The sequence below is a fragment of the Pelodiscus sinensis genome, chromosome 5 (assembly GCF_049634645.1).
Source record: "Pelodiscus sinensis isolate JC-2024 chromosome 5, ASM4963464v1, whole genome shotgun sequence".
NCBI classification, from domain to species: domain Eukaryota; kingdom Metazoa; phylum Chordata; order Testudines; family Trionychidae; genus Pelodiscus; species Pelodiscus sinensis.
The window spans coordinates 28,800,707-28,815,718 of record NC_134715.1 but is presented as its reverse complement, the minus strand read 5'-3'; the positions used below and the strand labels follow the sequence as shown (position 1 = coordinate 28,815,718).

The window sequence follows — 15,012 nt, the reverse complement described above, 5'->3', positions numbered from 1 at the left end:
TTACAGAACAACAAATATTACAACACATCTCCAACTGCAGACTTGTCCGCAGAAATGTGCATCTTGTACTGCCCACCTCATTCCTCCTTTGCAGTCCAAGCTAATAGAAAGCCTGTAATTTCATTAATAGAAAATGATACATAACCCATGAAATCTCAAATTAATATTTCCAAACACTTCAATCCAAGCACAATGTGATTTGAACAAAATGTGTTTATTAGCGACAGAAAAATAGATTTAAGTTGTTACAAGCAATGAGGCATAAAAGTCAGAATTGGTTACAAAGAAATAAAAGGTAAAATGCAAACTAATACCTAACTTAGCAAGCCAAGTGAACTTAAAGCCAAAAGGTATCTTTTACAATATGCTTATAGGAGTCTGACTGGATTTTTCAGCCTCAGTTTAAAGATGCTCTGTCTTTCAAACATTGTTGATTCTGCGAGTAGAGATGAGGAGAAAGGTGATTTGTGTTCTCCTTTCTTATAGCATTTTTCTTCTTTGAGAATGCTGGGATTTAGACCACAGCAAGTCTTTTTGCCAAGATGTAAATATCACATTCATGACCCTCTTCCTGCCAAAGAATAGCAGCTTACCCAGGTGATTGTCCTGTGGCTTTTGTTGATAGCTGGCTCAGGTGTTCGTTTGCTTTTTGTCTCTGAAGAACAGATTTGTGGCTGCTTCCCCATGTTTGGAATATGCCTTAGTAACATCAAGCAGTAGAATATTAAAACTTTACATACAATGTTACCACACATTTTAGCAGGACAATAAAGATCAGCAAAATGTGAATTTTTAAATTATACCTCACAAGGCATACTTTGTAAAAAATTATCAGTTTTGTAAAAGTGGTGCACATAAGAATACACTCTGTCACATTTATAACCTAATTGTGATAGCTAAATAGATCATTCTTCTACACATATTTCAACATATACTGATAAAATTTGTAGCAAGGGTTGCCACATGTTGTGGCATATTCTAAAAAAAATGTAATTGACATCTCTCATAAATCTTAAAAAGAAATCACATCAATGTATTGGCATAATCTATGCATTGATTACAGAAGGGTGTTGCTTTAAAAGTAACAATGTTTCTTCGTGTCTCTGAGAAGGGCTTATGTTCTGTGCCTACCTGATGTAAAATGGTGAAAGACTAAGGCATCGCAAAAATGCAAATAGAACTGTAACATCTTTAGCAAAGGTAAAATGTTTTACTGTAGAAACATGGTGAAAAACTATAAATAGACTTAATACCTTGAATATAAAATTTGAAGGAAAATACCTCTCTTCCATACCTAGATGTAGCATAAAATACACTGCCTCCCCCTCGAGAGAAGAGGAATATCATGCATCACATCCAGGCATATTTGTCTACTCCTTTTGGACTGGGCGCTGCTCTAACAGGTCTTAAATTCAGCCACAGCTATCCAGAACAGCTTTGGTAAATGTTATCAATCACCCTGGAGTTTTTATAGCACGTTGGAGGGAGGCTCTGAGAAATACTGTATAAGAAGCAGCTCTCAAGCTGTTGGTCAGGAACCCAGAGTGGGTCGTGACCCTATTTTAATGGATTTGTCAGGGCTGGCTTAGACTTGCCGTGGCTCAGGGTCTATGCTGAAGCCCAAACCTCACCATGAGAAGCCAAAGCCTGATTGTTTCAGCCCTGCATGTTGGGAATCAGGTTATAGACATTCCCCGCCCTGCCTGGGGTTGAAGCCCTTGCACTTCTGCTCCCCACACCCAGGTCAATGGGGCTTGGGTGGATTCAGGCTTTGTTCCCCCCTTCCGGGGCCATGTAGGTTTTTTTGTCAACAGAGGGTCGCTGTTCAGTGAACCCCTGAATTTCAGCCAGACCTGGAATCCATTATGAATCTCAGTAAATAAAATTTGGGAGTAGGTGTTTATAACTAGGTGGTTTGCTCGCTGGCTTGGAGAGCTGGGAGCTAAGTCAACTTTGATTATAGGAGCAGACCCCCCTCCCAGAGAGGAAGCACATGGCTCTTCTACAAAAAGAGCAGGATATTGGGGTGAAGAGGAAACACTGATGCGGGAAGCTGAGGCTATAGAAACACGGTAGGGTGTAAGAAGGCTCCTGCAGCTACCCAGAGTCAGCAGAGGAAAAAGCTCAAGAAGCAGCAGAGAATGGAATCAGCTCTCCAGGCGCAGAGGCTTGGGAAAGATTCTGTCCAAGCCAGGGACAGACCAAGCTAGAAAGGTCTGTGGAGAAAGAATCTCCAAGCAGGAGGTGCAAGAAAGCAGAACAACAGTCACTTGGAGAGACAGGACTGTGCCCAGCTGAAACTGAGATGAAGCCCGTGTGAAGTTGTGTTCTATTTCTGAAGGATGCTTGGATTATCAGGATTAACTGGAGTTGGAGTCTAGAGGTCAGCATACACCTGAGGACTCCGTGAATTGGACCCCGTAAGAGGACTCTTTGAACTGATTTTCTTTTAGGGCCCTGCAAAGGGAGAAGCAGGGATAGATTACTGCAGAATGACCTGTGGCCATGAGTGCTGCTTGTGAGGTGGTGGCCTACGTTACAGTTTTTAGTTTTTTCTCTATGTATTAGAAAGCCAACCGCCCCTACTGGATGGCATATGAACACAATACCCTACTTTAGGAACTCTTAGGATTATGCTGAAATCAAGACAGTTAAATTATCATTTTCACTCCTAAATTTTTAGGACATAAAGAATGGATCTCACAATGGAGATGAAAAACCTTGGCACAATGTACGGGCTTAATTCCCAATTCCTCCCCTTCTACTGTATACTATTACATTCCAGGGAATGTCCTACAGCTCATGTATTTTCTTAAGAATCTCCCATAGCATATCCATATATCCAAGCTACTAAAGGCTAGTTTTTGCTGGAAAATCCCCACTATAATCCATGACTTTGGGTCGTTGCCTTTAAAACAGTTGGGCAGCCAAAAAGCAGTTTAAAGACTTTTGATTTAGAATTGGATTGTATACCCTAGTGGACTTGAGAACGGAATATATAGCTCTTAACCAGGGAGTTTTCTGGGGGCACTCACTTAAGGCCTGAAACTCTAGATCAGGAGTGGGGAACCTTTTTTGTGTCGGGGTTCGCTAACCCACAGAAAAATCAGTTGGGGGTCACACACAAGTGAGAGCAGGGGAAAAAAAACCCTCACTAACATGGCCCCCAACTGAAGATAAAGATACTCCCATATTCCCCTTGCACACCAGAGCTTAGGGAGGCCCAGCCTAGCAGATTTTTGTGCTACAGCCCCTGTTGGGGGCAACAGGAAGGCTGGAGCACTAGTGCTAGGGGGCCAGATCCACATCCAGCCCCCGGGCCTGAGGTTCTCCACCCCTGCTCTAGATTTTGTCTTACCTCTTTCTCCAACACCAACAAGGCATCCAGGGAGGGCATTTCTGAACGGTATTTGTAGAGGGGTGGACTTGGAAAAGGATTTTAGCACCTTTCCCAGATTTGACCACAAAAATGACACCTTCCTGTAGTTGACTGGACTGGCAACGGGAGAGAGAGAGGCCCTTCTAGCCACTGTAGAGGGGCTGCCCCAATGGGTCTGTGAAGGTTTGCTTCTCATAGAACTTTTTAAAGAACTGCAGTGATTATAGACAATGTGCCTGGTATTTACTTGAAGTGTGATGTGCATCTGATCATTAAAGTGTAAAACTGTATTGTAAAATACCTGTCTTTGGAAAGTACTGGTATATCTGCATAAATAGACTGTGTCCTTAATTGAGCAAAGGAACATATCTGCCCATTTTTATTGAGCAATAGATTAAAGCTAGTAAAACCAAAAATATCCCAGTCTTCTTATGAAAACAGACAGTCTCTCAGGATATGCTTAGTTGTTCAGGCATGGCTGTTCATAGCCTCAGTGCCTCTGGGCTTGCCGCATCAGTTGTGAAAGTTAAAAAAAAAAACTCTGATTTTAATCTGAAGTATGTTTTTCTTAAAATTCTCAATACAGTTGTAGCCATCAGAGCCATTACCAGGGTGAGGGAAGTGGGGCACAAAGCTGGACCCAGGAAGAATGTGGTGGGGGAAAAAACAGTAAAAGGTAGGAGAACCCTGCCCAGGACTGGAATCCTGCGTGTACCATGACTGTACCAACCTTTCTTCTCCACTGCTGCTGGCGGGGGTGCAACCTTCAAAGATAGGCACATGGATGATGCAGAGGCGCTGAAGAAACAAGCAGCAAGGAAAGAGAACAGAAGGTTAGCCAGACAAATATGAATATTTTATGGATTTTCCTGGAGAAGTAAATCACAAGGCTCTTTCTAATATTCTCTCTCCCAAGCACTGTATGATTACAGTAAGGAAAAACCTGAAATCTTGTTTTATTTTAAAGTTTGGTTACATTTGTTTGGTCCATACTGAAATATAATTTGTTGATTTCTATGAATGACATTCCTTAATATAGAGAGCAAAGTAAACATAGTTAACTCCTTTTAGTGATTTATTTTAAAGTTGTTACTGCAATGTACCATCACTGGTTGTTAAGTATTAGAACAATATAATACTGTTCCACAGTTAGCATTATTTCAACTGAACAAAGAATGGTTGGAGAAAGACAGCAAGAGAAAGAGTGTTAGAACAGGCGGAGAATGTTACAGGTGGGCAGGGAATGAAAGAGGTGCCAAATATTATTAACACTATTAACACTGGAGAGAAAGTCAGAGCAAACATGGATAGGTCTGTAGGTAGAGAATATATTCAGACTTTTTTCCTGCATTTGCTTTTTAATTTTTTTTCTGCACAAGTTACTACTTTGCATATAATGTAGAATGCATGGTTGTAAACCTCTAACACTAGTACAGTACATACAATAGGCTTCTCTTTCAAATAAATTCATGATGAATGTGCAGCAGTATTATTGTCACTGGTAAAGACAACAAGTACTGCTGCACATTCTAAGTCACTGTGACGTAGTGGGGGTACTTGCTGGGATGTGGTGACCCCTGCTGTCTGGAGCAAGACCCAGCAGGGAAAACCTCACTATGCAAAGGTAATGCCAAACTTGTTGAACCAGACACCCCCCATGGAGAGGAACAAAGGAAGGTGGATGCTGCCCTGGCTGGGGGGCAGGGCTGGAAGAGGGTTAGTGGGTTGTTGGCTGGAAGCATGGAGGAGACAGCCTAGGGAAAGGGACTGGCGTTTAGGGGCCCAGTCTCCCCCATCTCAAGGGGGCCTGAGGCATCCTAGCCCAGCTCTGTGACCAGATTACATCTGTGCTGTGCTGTATCCTGGAGAGGCAATAAACAACCTCCATTACACCAGCTGGTGCAGTCTGTTTGTGCCATTTCGGGGTGCAGGAGACGGGGGACCCCCAACGCGCCGTCACAGTCACAAGTTTAAATTTTAGAACTAAATCATTGTTTGAGCTCCAGCACGTCTTATATTACAAATTAAGCACTGGGGTTCTACTACTTAGAGTTATGCACTACTTTTAAATAATTCAGGCTGGCCCTGCTCTTTGCCTCTCCCTCCCCTCCAATGCCTATCAAACATCCAACCACACAGGACAATCACATTAGTTGGATATTTCTGCTAAAGTGATCAGCAGGACAATAGTTAACATCTGTAGTCACTGTAAGGCTTCAGAATCATCCCATCTTTGGGATGAATGGGAACAATTCACACCTTTCTTTGAGTTACTGTTTCAGGTTGTTTGTGGGCTTTGCAGGATTGCAGGACCATGGTGGAGGGTTTTTTTAAAGTTAAATGGTGGTTGTTCCATGAAAGTGACTTCATGAAAATGGTTCTACATAGCTCCTCCCTGTATACTGTCTCAATGATTTCCAGATCACATTTGCCAAATTTACATGAAAGTCAAAGTGTGTTTTTCTAACACCACTAGCATTGGGCTAACTTAAAATCAGATAGTTACATGATGTTAGTGGATTGAGCACTCCCGGCTCTGCACTGGCCTGCTGGGAACTTGGGGCAAGACACTTCACTGTCCTGTGTATCAGTTTCCTCATCTGTAAAATGGGAAGCATGTAGGGGAAGGCAATAAAATGGCAGCAGTTTTTCAGGATTAGCCCATAGTGGGTTGCCACTATATTTACCTTCATCTATGCAGGTACAGGCGAGAGCAGCTCCCATTGGCCATGGATCACTGTTCCAGACCACTGGGAGCTGCAGGAAGCAGTGTTACAGTCCACGCCCCTTCCCGCAATTGCCATTGGGAGCTGCTGTCACCCGTACCTATGGAGGTGCAGGTAAATATAGTGGCAGTGGTCTGCTAGGGAACCAGATCCAGTATTTTCCCACCCCTAGAATAGTGATGCTGACTGCCTTTGTAAAATGCACTGAGAGTTACTGAAGAAAAAACACATTAGACTTTAGGTATGACTTTTCATTGATGCAATACCAACAGTAATACAAGTTCTACAGCCAAAAGCTGCCTTCTGTTACAATTGTGTAATCCCATTGTCCCAAAAATCTATCGGTCAAATCTCACATACACACATGAACTATACTGGTATAGTTTAGGCAAGTCACTATTGCAGATAACTATATTGGAATAAGAGGTGTCTCATAGTGATTCATGTTTGGGAAGAGGAGTAAGCTAAAAGACACCTTTACACCAGTACAACTGCATCTGGCTTAGAGCCTGTACCAATTTACCTATTTCATTAGGAAAAAAATCCCACCCTTAACTGCAGCAGTTATATTACTAACATAATTTTGTTTAGACCAAACCTCGCATTCTTAGGCTGCCCATCTCCATAATATCTAGGTTCTACTGCCAATAAACCCATGGTCATTGTCTATGCAGCCTTATTGCCTTCTGAGGAATTATACTGGTGTAAATGAGGGCATAATTTGAAGAAATAGGGATACAAAGATGATCTTGCAATTGAATCTTGAGCCTTCTCTATGTGAGGAAAATGACTAGCTTAGCTATTGCAGGATAACTCTCCAGTATGGACACGTTTCTCTGCTTTTGAAGTCACTTTTATTTCAGAGTAATTATTCCAGAAAAAAAATCATGTTTATTCCAGTATAGAGTAGGGTTGTTAGCGTGCAGCTATTTACACGATTGTATCAGAGGCAACGGGGTGGGGGATGCAGGAGCCAGTGCCCACGGCGGGCTGGCTTTTAAGCCGGTTCCCCATGCCTGCCCCCCCTCATCTGCTTTCTCCCACAGAGTAAGCAGCACAGGAGGTGGAGGGGGATAGCTGAGAGCCGGTACATGTGGGAAGCTGGCTCCCTGTTCATACTGGCTCCCATGGAACTGCCTGCCCCCCATGCTGATTTTATCAACGGCAGTGGAGGAGGGTAGGCAGGAGCCAGTGCTTGTGCCTGCCCCACTGCGTATAAACTTGTAACTTCTAAAAATTACAGCGGTTACACATTTACACGTGATTAACATCCCTAGAATAGTGTGTGCAGAGCTTTTCCAGCATAGTTACATTATTCTAGAATAGTTATTCTGGAAGAGCTATGCTAGCCAATTTCCCCTATGTAGACAAGATCTAAATTAATGTTGATAATGATCAAGCCGAAAGAGAGTCCAGTTTTCTTCCCCCAAACCTGTGTCCAAAGGTGCCATTCATGGGAACTAGAAGACAGTAGCCCCCCCCCCCGAAGTCAGAAGCCCCGGATTTCATACTTGAGGTCTGCTTAAAGCCCATGTCCTGACTCCAGAGGCAGGTCTTAAATGCAACAGAGTTTGAGCTTGCAGCTTTGCCTTTGGGGTTGAGAGTTTGTTATAAAAAGAGGGAGGCAAGGTGAGTAAGAATAAGAAAAGGCCGGGCATTCAAGTAATTGAAGGATTGTTAGATCATCATGAACACATTGCCAAGTACTCCACTTTAAAGGTATGGGGGGGAAAGAGTAGGAATAAGTGTCTGTATTGCTGGGGGTTGTATTTGGATCACTGCTGTTAGATGTATACATGTTCTTGAAAAAGGGATAAATGGTGACTAATCCAATGATGACTGCAAAGAGTTGCAAAAGGGTCTCACCAAACTGGGTGATTTGGCGCACAAGGGCAGATGGAATTCAGTGTTAATAAGTGCAAAGTAATGCACATGAAAAAATATAATCCTAACTATAGATACAAAAACAAAGGAGTCTAAAATAGCTGATACCACTCAAGAAAGATCCTGGGATCATTAGTAACAAAGTAAGAATATATATTAACATTTTAAGGGTAACCAGTGTCCCTTAAGTGACTTACCTCAAGATGTCAGAATATGTTAGTGTTAGAGCTGAATAGGTTTAATATTTATTTAATTTTCTTTCTTTAACATGGGAATTAGATACAGTGCTCCTGTCAGCTAACTGCTAAGTTGTCTGCCAAAAAAAAGAGAGTTTTCCAAAGCCTTAGTAGTCCCTGAATAGAGATGATGTGTGTGAGGGGAGAGTGCATGTGGTTGGTCCGCCCACATTTAGTGCTTGGCTTGTACTAAGCATACTCAGTAACACGGCTGAAGCCTCTGTCCTCAGTCTGTCTCCCCCATGCTCTCACTCTCTTCTCTCCCCCCATCACAGCATGCACAGGTTGGCCTTCCCTACCAAAATCTGAAATGGTGCCCCTACTTGTGTCTCTGCTTCTGTCATCCTTGCATAACCAAAGCTTGCTCTTGTCTAGAAAACAGAGGTGATATTGAGCAGAACAGTGAAATGGAAGGATCTTTTTGCTTAGTCATTATCCACAGCAAAATTTCACTTTGTTACAGAACAATTTAAATCCTGAACATGGATTTATATCCCTGTAAATATTTATTGCATGACAAATGCAGGTTTCACCTACTGGCTACCATCCTTCCCAAATCCCTCAGTGTTAACTGCTTCCTAACTGTCTCCCTCTCTGGGTTTCAGATATAACGTTCCACTTTTTTTATTCTGCCTGTGTTAAATGTTATCTTGGTCCCCTTTGTATTTTGCTTGTGCTACTGTCGCCAACATAGTATTTATTATAATCAGTAGAAGATGTCTGACTGACAGCACTAATAGCTGAAATCTTTCATCGGTATAAAGTTAAGAAAAAAGAAGGAGGCCAAAACCTTGGTAACAACCAAGAGCAGACTATAGTTTCCTTTGGGAAACAGAGTACTCTTGTGTCATTGGCCTATTTTTCCCTTGTGAATACTTGGAAAAATACCACCTCACATATCCACTAAAAGATGCGGAGCTCGTAAGGGACTTGGTAATACTGTCAGTTTCCAAACACTCTCAGAATCAACACTTTGTACTGCACTAACTGGTCAAGGATGCTGTCTGACACTTGTCCCCCAATATAAACTTTAAACAAGTAAAAAAAATGAATGCTATTTTCCTGCTATTTAGCCCTGTTCGCTAGCTGCTGCCAGCCTCAAGCTTCCAATCCTATATATTTATTTTCTAATCCCTACTTACCCACTCCTCTCTCCCAATGCCTGAACTCAGTTCTCCAGCTCCAGTTAACTCTTTCAGTGTCAGGCCCAAGCTTGATTTTTATATATTGCCATGGGTTGGGTACGGCCTGTTTGAGACTGGTGACTTCATGCGAGGCTTTAGTTTAGGCCATTTAGGATTTATATGGTCCTATATATTATTTATCTAATATATTTTCGAAGAGCTTGTCTATGCAGGAGAATTATTCTGGAACAAAAAGTATGAGATTAACAATTCCAGATGAACTATTCTGGATTAATTTTTATTCCGAAATAAGAGTCCATGCATGGACAGAAAGCACTAATCTGGAATAATTCCATGTGACAACAAACCCTTACCCATCTTTTCCTTAGGTCTAGTGAGCTCTGCTTCACTAGTTACTGTTTACATATCTTGTGGAGCTCAGAAGCTGCTACAAGGTCTGTTGTGGTAAGAGCTCAATTTTACTCTAATGCTGACTCTTGCTTTCCCTAAACTCAGCTTCAACTTTTAGTATGGAATGGACTTGTATGTTTACATGCCCTTGCCCTCCTGAGGTCAGTAATAATAAGAATTGTGGTATTTATCCAAACGTCTTTCTCCTCACATTGTGATTATTTTTGTATCGCCCTCAAAAAATGAATAAAGAAACAAAGGCGTTGAAGAAAAATACATACGAAGGGAAAGATATGTAAAAATAAAGCATCTACGGTTTATTTTTAAAAATTCCTTTATCAATCTCTGCTTATGGCATTGATAGCACAACTCTGTTGTGTGGCTGATGGAAGACTGCAGAGCCCACCAACTCTGCAAGAGCATAGGAGAGATTGTGCCTGCCTGAACCACAATTTTCTGGGGCTGTTCTGTGCCAGTTTGAGGAACGTGCGCATAAGCTGTCCCATCCATTGGGGGGGAGCAGAGTCTCACTCTAGTGCATGGATTCTGGAAGGAGTACAAAGACTGTGAGCCAGAGGGCTTGGAAGGCTTCTTGATGGCTTTTCTACCCCTGTATGACCATGTAAAAGCCTCTTCCAAGCTGTCCTATAACAATCTGTTTCTAGCTTATTCCTGCCTTTTGCTTCTGGAGTGTATAGTTCCCATATCAACACACCTGGATTGCTATGGATAACCTTCCCTCTCTCCACCTGTATTTGGTGAAACTCATTGCACAATTCTAATGGACAGAGATTTGTGTGCATTTCCTACCAACAGAGGGCAGACACAGACAGTGAAGAAAAGTGGCTTGTATTTAAATGCCCTGACAGTCTCCTTTCAGATTCCCTCACACACTCATTTCCATGATAAAGCAGCGAAACAACATCTGGGCTGGTCAGTCTCTTGTTTATGTCAATTTAATAAAGAGATTGTAACTAGGTCAGTATAAAACATGCATGTCCTGAGCTTTGCTGGTTACCTCATATTATGACTCATCCATCATTGTTTGCAGCTTTTAGAAAGGAAGAAAGAAAAAAAGGCACAGCTAATGGGCTTGGACCACGACCTAAGCTAGATTTGGGCTTGTAACACATGTAGTGAGGCCATGTGCAAATATATGTGCACCTGGTCTCTCTCCTTCTATTAGAGTGAATCCCCCTATCTCTATTCGCAGACTCAACCAAAGATTGGCAACAATCTCACCTGTTTGTGAGGTTGCATCGACTCTGAAATCTCTTCTACAAGGCTAGGGTCCTAGGATGTGGAGATGAAAAGTGGAATTCTTCAGTCGACCCAGCTACTGGCTCTCAGAGAAGTTGTTTCACTACTGTGGCAGGAGAACCGTTCTTGTGGCTATAGTGTCTACACTGAAGGGCTACAGCAGTGTGGTTGAAACACTGCAGCTGTGCCATTGCTTTAAATTAAAATTTAGATTCTAGAGTAAAAGATAGCACTCTTAACAAAGGAAAGGAAAGGAAAATTTGCTCAGAACTGATGTGATCTGACTTAGGTCAAGCCCTGATCTTTGCCACCCAGAGACGTTATAAAGGGCAAGGGTAAAGTCACTGATGTTTGTAAAACACTCAGAATTCAAAAATATGAATTCTGCCCATAATCTGTTTCCTAGAAGATGATGATTTATTTGAATTGCAGAAGCACAAGGGGGACCCAGGCAAGGATCAGGGCCCCAGTGCACTTAGGCATAAGGTGGCCATTCATCCTCTTTTATAGAGGTCCGTCCTGTGTTTTGCTACTGTGTCCTCTATTGATATGAAACAGAACACCTTTATGTCCTCTAATTTTTTCTTAAGACCACGAGGTGAAAGTAAGCCTGTGTGCCTCTGTGCAGTGCTCTGGCAAGAAGCAGCTGATCAGCTAGGGCTGCAGCTGCTGCCAGCCAGTTCTTGGGGCTCTCCTGCAGGCTGCCTTATTAAGCAGCAGGTAACCAGACAGGTGAAAGGGGCCCTTAGACCCTCTCGACCCTGTCGCCCTTTGGGGGCAGGGGCTGCAGCTGCACATACTGGATCTTCTTTCTTTTTCCCCTATTACAGAGTGAGGGGAAAGTGCTCAGTTTGTGCCTTCTTCTCCTCTAAGCAGCCAAAGGGAGAGCAGAGGAGGAATGCACCTGGCTGTGAACTTTCACCTTGCTCCCTGAGAGTCAGAGGAAGAGGAACAAGACCAGCAGCAACCCATACATGTGTGGATACAGCCTCCCCTGCCCTCCTGAAATGACATTCTTCCCCCCACACTCACCCCTACACCTCCCAGCCCAGGGTCCCTCCATCCCCAGCCCTGACTCCTGAACCCCCCACATCCCACTGCACTGGGCCCCTTATACACTAAATGCAATTCTTCTCTATTCTTGTGGTATCTTGATGGCAGGCCAACTTAGGCACAGTGAACACACTGAACAACAAAGATCATCCTTGCCTGACCTTACAGTTAGAACTTTGACAAACATTAGCTCTGGAATAATGATTGGATTATGCAACGCGTGTAGATGAAATACTGTGGACAATGAATTATGGTTCCAAGTTTAATTAACTACATGGGTGGGTTCCCCGTCAACTGAGTCTGTAGTTAAGATTATATACCTAATGAAAGTCATTTGATAAGCAGAATTTTCAAAAAGGTGTACACTGTCAAAATAAAAGCATTACTGTTCATAGCTCAGTGGGCTATTTATGATGTGTAGGTGGTATGCTATGTACAAATGTCCTGTATATATTTGAAAGCGTCCTCTATAATTTTGCAGTATCCCTTGTAAAAGTAAAGCCATTTTGTTCAAATGCAGTACAGAGGTTTTTGCAAGATTATGCTTTTTACATTTTTATAAATCTGTGATCATTACATTAAAAAACACAGCTCAAGTATGTTCTGCAAGGCTATTGTGGGTTTTTGCAGCAATTTTATAAGTGGTTACGCCAAATGACCCATCTATCCCCTTAATCAGACAGAAGTCAAGCTATTTATCAATCAAGCTAAACCAGTGGTCTCCAACCTTTTTAAGCAGATCACTTTTTGAGTTTAAATGCAATTCGGGATCTACCTCAAACCCAAACACCCTTCCCCCGCCTCCTTTCTGTCCCTTCTCTAAGGCCCCACCCCTGCTCACTCCATCCATCCTCCCTCCCGCATCCTCACTCAATTTTATTAGTCTGGGGGCAGAGTGCTGGGGTTCAGAGAAGGGGGGTGCAGACTCTGATCTTGGGCTAAAGGATTTGGAGTGTGGGAGGAGCTCTGAACTGAGCCTGGTGCAGGGAGTTGAGGTGCAGGAGGGGGTTGAGTGTGCTGGCTCTTAGAGGGAATTTGGGTGCAGGGGGACTCAGGGCTAGGGCAGTGGTTTGGGGTTCAGGACTGGGGCTGGGGTTTGGAATGTATGCTCCAGCTGGGCACCAATTACCACAGGTGGCTGCTGGAAGGTGGTGCGGGGGGGGGGGGGGAGCTAAAGCAGGCTTACCCCTACTCTGGCTCTGCACCACTGCTAAAAGCTGCCAGCAAACTCCCTCCATCCCTGCCTCCCTCTGCTCTGTGGAGATGAGCTACAGGGTGGAGGGAGGGCACCCTGACATCAGCAACACCCTTCCCCTTCGTCCTGTGCCCTGCACAGCAAGCAAGAGACTTCTGGGGCTGGTGGGGCAGCTCCAAGGCAGAGGGCAGGAGCAGCCCAGCAATGCTGAGGGGACAGAAATGCCAGCACTTGACAGCCTCCTCGCCAAACCTGTCAGGATCACCTGTCAAAGGCCCCAGGACAGGGGCGGCCCGTGAGCCTAGGCAAGCTAGGCAGCTGCCTAGGGCACCGCTGGCCCGGGTGCCTGATGATGAGGTCACAGCCGTTGACTGCCATGCAGGCAGGGGTGTGGATTGCGCCGCCCTGCCTAGGGCGCCAGCTGCTGCAGCCGGCCTCAGGTCACTCCTGCTCCAAGATCTACTAGTTCAGTGGTCTCCAACCTTTTTACACCCAAGATCACTTTTTAAATGACAGATCAAGCCAAGATCTACCGCCCCGCCCCTTCCTTGAAGCCCCACCCTCTATTCTCCTCCTCTCCATCACTTGCTATCTCCAATCCTTATACTGCTACTTTAAAAAAAAATTCCCACCATTCCTTGCAGCTACTCACCTGTGGTGTTGCTCGGTGAGTAGCTGCTCCTCAAATGAGGAAATCTAATGTAAATGTACTGCACAGGTGCGCAGTTCAGAGAGGGCTCAAGAACTACTCTTAGGGTACGTCTAGACTACCGCATTTTGTCGACGGAAGTTTTGTCGACAGATACTGTCGACAAAACTTCCGTCGACAAAGAGCGTCCAGACACATTGAGTTCTGTCGACAAAGCAAGCTGGTTTTTCGACAGAACTCCGTAGTCTGGACGCAATGTTACAGGCAATAACACCTTCTGTCGACAGAGTTCTGTTGACAGAAGGTGTTATGCCTCGTAAAATGAGGTTTACCAGCATCGACAAAACTGCTGAGTTCTGTCGACGTTATGTCGACAGAACTCAGCGGTAGTGTAGACGCTGGTATAGTTTTGTCGACAAAAGTCCACTTTTGTCGACAAAACTAGGTAGTCTAGACACACCCTTAGAGCCTCAGAGATCGCAATCTACTGGTTGGTGACCACAGTACTAGTAGATCCTGATCTACTGGTTGGTGACCACTGAGCTAAACCCTGGATATTAGGAAACTCGGCCAGGAAACTAAACAAAATATGCTGTCTTTCAGGAGAATGCTTTAATAGCTTAGGCGGGAAAGAGCTCCAACCTAGCCTGCCAAATTAACATGAATATTAATCACATAGAGCGCATTTCCATATTCAAATCTCTCGATGAGGTAAGTGAGTCATCCCCACCAGCGCCCCGAGAGGTAGGTAAACAAGTCATAGCAGTAAATCAGCCACATGATGGAAGTGGAACAGCAAAGCAGGGAAGCCGTGGAGCTTAGCACGTTAGACAGTATTTGTATCTACGCGCCTATCACAAGGAAAGCAGCCAGCTGCAGCGAAGAGGAGCTAGGTGGAGAAAAGGGAATTTTGGCCTGGATTCCCCCTTGAGGAGCATCCTGCCTCGGGGAGAAAGGAAAAGAGATAGTGGCAGGGCACGCAGGGCGAGGCAGCGGCAGCTGGAACCATTGGGATGACGGGGTGGCTGTACCAAGCTGTACACGATGGGAACCGCATCCCAGCAGCCCTGCGAGGAGAGCTGGGGCAGAGAGCGG

The 15,012-nt window shown here is 44.0% G+C and overlaps 1 long non-coding RNA gene across 4 annotated transcripts in view; it reads right to left on the bottom strand.

Moving 5' to 3' along the window:
• Window positions 1-210: 210 nt before the first annotated feature.
• LOC142829561 (uncharacterized) overlaps window positions 211-15,012 on the bottom strand; it is a 68,060-nt gene continuing 53,258 nt past the window's right edge. For all 4 annotated transcript variants that reach the window (XR_012904067.1, XR_012904066.1, XR_012904069.1 and 1 more), the window contains 2 exons: window positions 4,110-4,177; window positions 211-699 (listed from right to left, as the gene is read on the bottom strand). This is a non-coding gene — a long non-coding RNA (uncharacterized LOC142829561). The remainder of the gene's footprint in view (window positions 700-4,109; window positions 4,178-15,012) is intronic.